The 10,054-nt window shown below is 38.2% G+C and overlaps 1 non-coding gene across 1 annotated transcript; it reads right to left on the bottom strand.

The window, feature by feature from the left end:
- Positions 1-2,452: 2,452 nt before the first annotated feature.
- On the bottom strand, positions 2,453-2,556 carry LOC148567017 (small nucleolar RNA R71). The gene has a single exon (XR_015882556.1). It is a non-coding gene; the product is annotated as a small nucleolar RNA R71 (small nucleolar RNA).
- Positions 2,557-10,054: the final 7,498 nt, after the last annotated feature.

Below are 10,054 nucleotides of genomic sequence, written 5' to 3'. Positions count from 1 at the left end.
TGAATTACATAAGTACCACTATCCTATTTTATATTATATTTAATTTTCGTCCACTATAATCCCTTAATACAATTTAATCCGCCTGACTGAGATTTACAAGGTGACCATAGCTTGCTTCAGGCCGACAATCTCCGTGGGATCGACCCTTACTCACGTAAGGTTTATTACTTGGACGACCCAGTGCACTTGCTGGTTAGTTGTACGAAGTTGTGAAACAGATATAAGATCATGAACGTGTGTATTGAGTTTTTAGCGCCGTTACCAAGGAATGGAATGATCACAATTTCGCACACCAAGTTTTTGGCACCGTTGCCGGGGATTGTTCGAGTTTGGACAATTGACGGTTCATCTTGTTGCTCAGATTAGGTAACTTTATTTTAATTTTAACCTTTTTGTTTTTATTTCTTAATTCTCGAAAAATACAAAAAAATTCTTCTTTTTTCGTTTTTCCCAATTAATTTTCAAAAAAAAAAATACAAAAAAACTTACAAAATCATAAAATCAAAAAATATTTTTGTGTTTCTTGTTTGAGTCTAGAGTCAATTTTTAAGTTTGGTGTCTTGCATGTGTTTCTTTTTTCTCAAGAATTTTTGAAAATTCATCATATGTTCTTCATGATCTTCAAGTTGTTCCTGGCCAGTTTTCTTGTTTGATTTTCATATTTTCTTGTTTTGTAACTTTTCTTATTTTTCATATGCATTTTTAATTTGTTAGTGTCTAGTTATTGAAAATTTCTAAGTTTGGTGTCTTGCATGTTCTTCTTTCATTAAAAATTTTCAAAAATAAGTCTTGATGTTCATCTTGATCTTCAAAGTATTCTTGGTGTTCATCTTGACATTCATAGTGTTCTTGCATGCATTGTGTGTTTTGATTCATAATTTTTATGTTATGAGTCTTTTTCATGTTTTTCTCTTTCTTCATTAAAAATTCAAAAATAAAAAAATATCTTTTCCTTCTTTTACTCAAAATTTTCAAAAATATGATTTGATTTAGTCAAAAAGTTTTTAAAATTTAATTGTTTCTTATGAATCAAATCAAATTTTCAATTTAAAAATCTTATCTTTTCAAAATCTTTTTCAAAAATCAAATCTTTTTCATTTTACCTTCATATTTTCAAAAACTTTTTAAATTTGATTTTCAAAATCATTTTCTTATTTTATTTCTTAATTTTCAAAATCTTTACTAACATTTAATATGATTGATTGAAAAATTTCAAGTTGTTACTTGCTTATAAGAAAGATTCAATCTTTAAACTCTAGAATCATATCTTTTTAGTTTCTTGTTAGTCAAGTAATCAACTTTAAAATCAAATCTTTTTAATTTTCTTTTCAAATCTTTTTCAAATTAAAATTTCAATCATATCTTTTTCAAATTCAATTTCAAAATCTTTTCTAACTTCTTACCTTTTTAAAAAAATTGATTTTCAATTCTTATCTTTTTGTTTCAATCATATCTTTTTAAATTTCAATCATATCTTTTTCAAAAACAATTTTCAAAACTTTCTCAATCAATCTTATCTTTTTGTTTCAATCATATCTTTTTCAAAACTACCTAACTAATCCTCTCTCTCTTATTTTCGAAAATTCCCTCTCTCCTTTTTCAAAATTCCTTTTTAATTAACTAATTGTTTTAATTTTAATTTAATTTCAACTTTAATTTTCGAAATCTAACTTTCAATTTTAATTTTTATTTTGATTAAATTTCGAAATTCTCTCTCTCATCTCCTTCAATTTATTTATTCATCTACTAACACTTCTCTTCCATCCAAAAATTCGAACACCACCTCCCTCTCTGTGTTCGAATTTTCCCTCTTCTCTTCTTTACATTACATTCTTTTCTTCTTCTACTCACACAAAGGAATCTCTATACTGTGACATAGAGGATTCTATATTTTCTTTGTTATTCCCTTCTTTGTCATATGAGCAGGAGCAAGGACAAGAACATTCTTGTTGAAGCAGATCCTGAACCTGAAAGGACTCTGAAAAGGAAACTTAGAGAAGTTAAAATACAACAATCCAGAGACAACCTTACAGGAATTTTCGAACAAGAAGAGGAGATGGCAGCCGAAAATAATAATAATGCAAGGAGGATGCTTGGTGACTTTACTGCACTTAATTCCAATTTACATGGAAGAAGCATCTCAATTCCTGCCATTGGAGCAAACAATTTTGAGCTAAAACCTCAATTAGTTTCTCTGATGCAACAGAACTACAAGTTTCATGGACTTCCATCTGAAGATCTTTTTCAGTTCTTAACTGAGTTCTTACAAATCTGTGATACTGTTAAGACCAATGGGGTTGACCCCGAGGTCTACAGGTTTATGCTTTTCCCGTTTGCTGTAAGAGACAGAGCTAGAGTGTGGTTGGACTCTCAACCCAAAGATAGCCTGAACTCTTGGGATAAGCGTGTCATGGCTTTCTTAGCCAAGTTTTTTCCTCCTCAAAAGCTGAGTAAGCTTAGAGTGGATGTTCAAACCTTCAAACAAAAAGATGGTGAATCCCTCTATGAAGCTTGGAAAAGATACAAACAATTGACCAAAAAGTGTCCTTCTGACATACTTTCAGAATGGACCATTCTGGATATATTCTATGATGGTCTGTCTGAATTAGCTAAGATGTCATTGGATACTTCTGCAGGTGGATCCATTCACCTAAAGAAAATGCCTGTAGAAGCTCAAGAACTCATTGACATGGTTGCTAATAACCAGTTCATGTACACTTCTGAGAGGAATCCTGTGAGTAATGGGATGCCTCAGAAGAAGAGAGTTCTTAAAATTGATACTTTGAATACCATATTAGCTCAGAACAAAATATTGACTCAGCAAGTCAATATGATTTCTCAGAGTCTGAATGGAATGCAAGCTGCATCTAACAGTACTCAAGAGGCATCTTCTGAAGAAGAAGCTTATGATCCTGAGAACCCTGCAATAGCAGAGGTGAATTACATGGGTGAACCTTATGGAAACACCTATAATTCCTCATGGAGAAATCATCCAAATTTCTCATGGAAGGATCAACAAAAGCCTCAACAAGGCTTTAATAATGGTGGAAGAAACAGGTTTAACAATAGTAAACCTTTTCCATCATCCACTCAGCAACAGACAGAGAATTCTGAGCAGAATCCATCTAGCTTAGCAAAATTAGTCTCTGATCTATCTAAGGCCACTTTGAGTTTCATGAATGAAACAAGGTCCTCCATTAGAAATTTGGAGGCACAAGTGGGCCAGCTGAGTAAGAAGATCACTGAAACTCCTCCTAGTACTCTCCCAAGCAATACAGAAGAGAATCCAAAGAGAGAGTGCAAGGCCATTGATATAACCATCATGGCCGAACCTACAAGGGAGGGAGAGGACGTGAATCCCAGTGAGGAAGACCTCTTGGGACGTCCAGTGATCAACAAGGAGTTTCCCTTTGAGGAACCAAGGGAATCTGAGGCTCATTTAGAAACCATAGAGATTCCATTGAACCTCCTTATGCCCTTCATAAGCTCTGATGAGTATTCTTCTTCTGAAGAGAATGAGGATGTTACTGAAGAGCAAGTTGCCAAGTACCTTGGTGCAATCATGAAGCTGAATGCCAAACTATTTGGTAATGAGACTTGGGAAGACGAACCTCCCTTGCTCATCAATGAACTGAGTGATCTGGATCAACTGACATTGCCTCAGAAGAAACAGGATCCTGGAAAGTTCTTAATACCTTGTACCATAGGCACCATGACCTTTGAGAAGGCTCTATGTGACCTGGGGTCAGGAATAAACCTCATGCCACTCTCTGTAATAGAGAAACTGGGAATCTTTGAGGTACAAGCTGCTAGAATCTCATTAGAGATGGCAGACAACTCAAGAAAAAAGGCTTATGGACAAGTAGAGGACATGCTAGTAAAGGTTGAAGGCCTTTACATCCCTGCTGATTTCATAATCCTAGACACTGGAAAGGATGAGGATGAATCCATCATCCTTGGAAGACCTTTCCTAGCCACAGGCAGAGCTGTGATTGATGTGGACAGAGGAGAATTGATCCTTCAACTAAATGAGGACAACCTTGTGTTTAAAACTCAAGGATCTCTCACTGCAGAGTCAACCAGAGCCCCCACAGTCAAACTCTAAGTTTGGTGTTGGGAGGCCACAACCAAACTCTAAGTTTGGTGTTGAACTCCCATATCCAAACTCTAAGTTTGGTGTTGGGAAGTCTCAACAATGCTCTGAACATCTGTGAGGCTCCATGAGAGCTCACTGTCAAGCTATTGACATTAAAGAAGTGCTTGTTGGGAGGCAACCCAATTTTATTTAATTATTTTTAATTTTTATTTTTCTTTGTTATTTTATGTTTTCCTAGGTTCATGATCATGTGGAGTCACAAAACAATTGCAAAAATTAAAAATAGAATAAAAAATAGCAGAAGAAACAGCACACCCTGGAGGAGGGACTTATTGGCGTTCAACGCCAGAACAGAGCATGGAGCTGGCGATGAACGCCAGAAACATGCTGCATCTGGGCGCTGAACGCCCAGAACAAGCATCAATTCGGCGTTTAAACGCCAGAATTGCATGCAAAGGCATTTTACATGCCTAATTAGTGCAGGGATATAAATCCTTGACACCTCAGGATCTGTGGACTCCACAGGATCCCTACATACCTCCACTCACCTTCCCTCCTAATAATCCTATATCACCTCAATTTCTCTTCCTCATTACCTCTTCACCACTCACATCCATCCATACACATCTCTCCCTCTCCTCCATTCTTCTTCTTCTTCTTCTTCTTCTTCTTCTTCTTCTTCTTCTTCTTCTTCTTCTTCTTCTTCTTCTTCTTCTTCTTCTTCTTCTTCTTCTTCTTCTTCTTCTTCTTCTTCTTCTTCTTCTATTTTTTCTTCTTTTGCTCGAGGGCGAGCAACATTCTAAGTTTGGTGTGGTAAAAGCATAGCTTTTTGTTTTTTTCCATAACCATTGATGGCACCTAAGGCCAGAGAAACCTCTAGAAAGAGGAAAGGGAAGACAGAAGCTTCCACCTTCGAGTCATAGGAGATGGAGAGATTCATCTCAAGGGTCTATAGCTCAGTGGTAGAACATTTGACTGCAAATCAAGAGATCCCTGAGATACCTCAGGGGATACATTTTCCTCCACACAATTATTGGGAGCAACTAAGGGTGGAACATCAAGAGCAATCCATCATCCCTCATGAAATTAGAGAAGATCAAAGAGCTATGAGGGAGGAGCAACAAAGACAAGGAAGAGACATAAAAGAGCTCAAGGACATCATTGGTTCCTCAAGAAAAAAAGCCACCATCACTAAGGTGGACTCATTCCTTGTTCTTAAATTTCCTGTTTTTCGATTTTTATGCTTTATGTTTGTTTATGTTTGTGTCTTATTACATGATCATTAGTATTTAAGTGTCTATGCCTTAAAGTAATGAATATGAATCCATCACCTCTCTTGAATGAAAAATGTTTTAATTACAAAAGAACAAGAAGTACATGGTTTCGAATTCATCCTTGAAACTAGTTTAATTATTTTAATGTGGTGACAATACTTTTTGTTTTCTGAATGAATGCTTGAACAGTGCATATGTCTTTTGAAGTTGTTGTTTAAGAATGTTAAATATGTTGGCTCTTGAAAGAATGATGATAAGGAGAAATGTTATTTGATAATCTGAAAAATCATAAAAATGATTCTTGAAGTAAGAAAAAGCAGTGAATACAAAGCTTGCAGAAAAAAATAACGAAAAAAATAGAAAGAAAAAGAAAAAGCAAGCAGAAAAAGCCAAAAGCTCTTAAAACCAAAAGGCAAGAGCAAAAAGCCAATAACCCTTAAAACCAAAAGGCAAGGGTAAATAAAAAGGATCCCAAGGCTTTGAGCATCAGTGGATAGGAGGGCCTAAAGGAATAAAATCCTGGCCTAAGCGGCTAAACCAAGCTGTCCCTAACCATGTGCTTGTGGCGTGAAGGTGTCAAGTGAAAACTTGAGACTGAGCGGTTAAAGTCAAGGTCCAAAGCAAAAATAAGAGTGTGCTTAAGAACCCTGGACACCTCTAATTGGGGACTTTAGCAAAGTTGAGTCACAATCTGAAAAGGTTCACCCAGTTATGTGTCTGTGGCATTTATGTATCCGGTGGTAATACTGGAAAACAAAGTGCTTAGGGCCACGGCCAAGACTCATAAAGTAGCTGTGTTCAAGAATCAACATACTGAACTAGGAGAATCAATAACACTATCTGAACTCTGAGTTCCTATAGATGCCAATCATTCTGAACTTCAATGGATAAAGTGAGATGCCAAAACTATTCAAGAGGCAAAAAGCTACAAGTCCCGCTCATCTGATTGGAGCTATGTTTCATTGATAGTTTGGAATTTATAGTATATTCTCTTCTTTTTATCCTATTTGATTTCCAGTTGCTTGGGGACAAGCAACAATTTAAGTTTGGTGTTGTGATGAGCGGATAATTTATACGCTTTTTGGCATTGTTTTTAGTATATTTTTAGTAGGATCTAGTTACTTTTAGGGATGTTTTTGTTAGTTTTTAATTAAAAATCACATTTCTGGACTTTACTATGAGTTTGTGTGTTTTTCTATGATTTCAGGTATTTTCTGGCTGAAATTGAGGGACTTGAGCAAAAATCAGATTCAGAGGTTGAAGAAGGATTGCTGATACTGTTGGATTCTGACCTCCCTGCACTCAAAGTGGATTTTCTGGAGCTACAGAACTCCAAATGGCGCGCTCTTAACGGCGTTGGAAAGTAGACATCCAGGGCTTTCCAGCAATATATAATAGTTCATACTTTTCTCGAGTTTAGATGACGCAAAAGGGCGTTGAATGCCAGTTCTACGCCACAGTCTGGAGTTAAACGCCAGAAACACGTCACGAACCAGAGTTGAACGCCAAAAACATGTTACAACTTGGTGTTCAACTCCAAAAGAATCCTCTGCACGTGTAAACTTCAAGCTCAGCCCAAGCACACACCAAGTGGGCCCCGGAAGTGGATTTATGCATCAATTACTTACTTCTGTAAACCCTAGTAACTAGTTTAGTATAAATAGGACTTTTTACTATTGTATTTTTATCTATCTTGGGACGTTTAGTTCTTAGATCATGGGGGCTGGCCATTCGGCCATGCCTGAACCTTTCACTTATGTATTTTTCAACGGTAGAGTTTCTGCACTCCATAGATTAAGGTGTGGAGTTCTGCTGTTCCTCATGATTTAATGCAATGTACTACTGTTTTTCTATTCAATTCAACTTATCCCGCTTCTAAGATATCCATTCGCACCCAAGAACATGATGAATGTGATGATTATGTGACGCTCATCAGCATTCTCACTTATGAACGCGTGCCTGACAAACACTTCTGTTCTACATGCAAACAAGCTAGAATGAGTATCTCTTAGATATCTAATACAGAGGACCGAGTCCGAGATATTAGAATCTTCGTGGTATAAGTTAAAACCCATGGATGGCCATTCCTGAGATCCGGAAAGTCTAAACCTTGTATGTGGTATTCTGAGTAGGATCTGGGAAGGGATGGCTGTGACGAACTTCAAACTCACGAGTGCTGGGCGTAGTGACAGACGCAAAAGGAGGGTGACTCCTATTCCAGTATGATCGAGAACCTCTAGATGATTAGCCGTGCCGTGACAGAGCATTTGGACCTTTTTCACAGAGAGGATGTGATGTAGCCATTGACAACGGTGATGCCCTACATAAAGCTTGCCATGGAAAGGAGTAGGATTGATTGGATGAAGACAGCAGGAAAGCAGAGATCAGAGGAACGAAAGCATCTCTATATACTTATCTGAAATTCTCACCAATGAATTACATAAGTACCACTATCCTATTTTATATTATATTTAATTTTCGTCCACTATAATCTCTTAATACAATTTAATCCGCCTGACTGAGATTTACAAGGTGACCATAGCTTGCTTTAAGCCGACAATCTCTGTGGGATCGACCCTTACTCACGTAAGGTTTATTACTTGGATGACCCAGTGCACTTGCTAGTTAGTTGTACGAAGTTGTGAAACAGATATAAGATCATGAACGTGCGTATTGAGTTTTTAGCACCGTTACCAAGGAATGGAATGATCACGATTTCGCACACCACTCGGTATCTAGGAGCAATCATGAAGCTGAATGCCAAGTTATTTGATAATGAGACTTGTAGCGGATGAACCTCCATTGCTCATCAATGAACCAAATGCCTTGGTTCAACAGAAATTACCTCAGAAGAAACTGGATCCCGGAAAGCTCTTAATACCCTATACCATAGGCACCATGACCTTTGAAAAGGCTCTGTGTGACCTGGGGTCAGGAATAAACCTCATGCCACTCTCTGTAATAGAGAAACTAGGGATCTTTGAGGTACAAGTTGCAAGAATCTCACTAGAGATGACAGACAAATTAATGAAACAGGCTTATGGACTTGTAGAGGATGTCTTAGTGAAAGTTGAAGGCCTGTACATCCCTACTGAATTCATAATCCTAGACACTGGGAAGGATGAGGGTGAATCCATTATCCTTGGAAGACCCTTCCTAGCCACAGCAAGAGTTGTGATTGATGTGGACAGAGGAGAGTTAGTCCTTCAATTGAATGAGGACTACCTTGTGTTTAAGGCTCAAGGATCTTCTTCTGTAACCATGGAGAGAAAGCATGAAAAGCTTCTCTCAATACAGATTCAAACAGAGCCCCCACACTCAACTTCTAAGTTTGGTGTTGGGAGGCCACCATTAAGTTCTGAGTCTCTGTGAAGCCCTCTAAGAGCTCACTGTCAAGCTATTGACATTAAAGAAGCGCTTATTGGGAGGCAACCCAATGTTATTTAATTATATTTATATTTATAGATATTTGTTTTCCATTGTCATGTTATGTTTTCTTTAGGTAGATGATCATGTGAAGTCACAGAAACAGCTGCAGAATTAAAGCGGAATCAAAAACAGCACACCCTGGAGGACAGGCTTACTGGCGTTTATTAAGGATAGCAGAATGGGCGTTTAACGCCCAGTTTGGCAGCATTTTGGGCGTTAAACGCCAGAATTGGCAGACAAACTGGCGTTTAACACCAGAAAAGGGTGTCTGGCTGGAGACTGGTGTTAAATGCCAGAATTGGCAGACAGACTGGCGTTTAACGCCAGAAAAGGGTGTCTAGTTGGCGTTAAACGCCAAAAAAGGGCATCAGCCTGGCGTTTAACGCCAGAAAAGGTAGCAGAGATGGCGTTAAACGCCAAAAATGGCACACAGAGGACATTTAAACTCCAGAAAGGTGCAGGGACCAAAATTCCTTGACACCTCAGGATCTGTGGACCCCACAGGATCCCCACCTACCCCACCTCTCTTTCTCTCCTCTTCACACCTTTCCATAATATTCTTCCCCAAATACCCTTGACCAATCACATCAACACCTATTCCCCAAATACCCTTCACCTATCAAATCCTACCCTCTTCCCCACAATCTCTTCACCACTCATATCCATCCACTATTCCTCAAACACCCATCATAAAACCCCACCTACCTCACCATTCAAATTCAAGACATTTCCCTCCCAAACCCAACCCCCTCATACATGACTTCCCTCTCTCTCTCTTACCCTATAAATATCCCTCCTTACCACCTTCAATTTCACACATCATAAACACTTACACCCCCTTGGCCGAATTCATCACACCCCTCCATCTCCTCTATTTCTTCTTCTTCTCCTTATTTATTTCTTCTTTTGCTTGAGGATGAGCAAATCTTTTAAGTTTGGTGTGGGAAAAAGCTCTGCTTTTTCCTTTCCATAACCATTAAATGGCACCTAAGGCCAGAGAAACCTCTAGAAAGAGGAAAGGGAAGGCAATTGCTTCCACCTCTGAGTCATGGGAGATGGAGAGATTCATCTCAAAAGTCCATCAAGACCACTTCTATGAAGTTGTGGCCAAGAAAAAAGTGATCCCCGAGGTCCCCTTCATGCTCAAAAAGAGTGAATATCCGGAGATTCGACGTGAGGTTCGAAGAAGAGGTTGGGAAGCTCTCACCAACCCCATCCAACAAGTCAGAACCTTAATGGTTCAAGAGTTCTATGC

This window comes from Arachis ipaensis, chromosome B4, assembly GCF_059453495.1.
Source record: "Arachis ipaensis isolate K30076 ecotype BB chromosome B4, ASM5945349v1, whole genome shotgun sequence".
NCBI classification, from domain to species: Eukaryota; Viridiplantae; Streptophyta; class Magnoliopsida; order Fabales; family Fabaceae; genus Arachis; species Arachis ipaensis.
The sequence above is the reverse complement of the archived record's forward strand: the minus strand, read 5'-3'. Positions and strand labels throughout refer to the sequence as shown.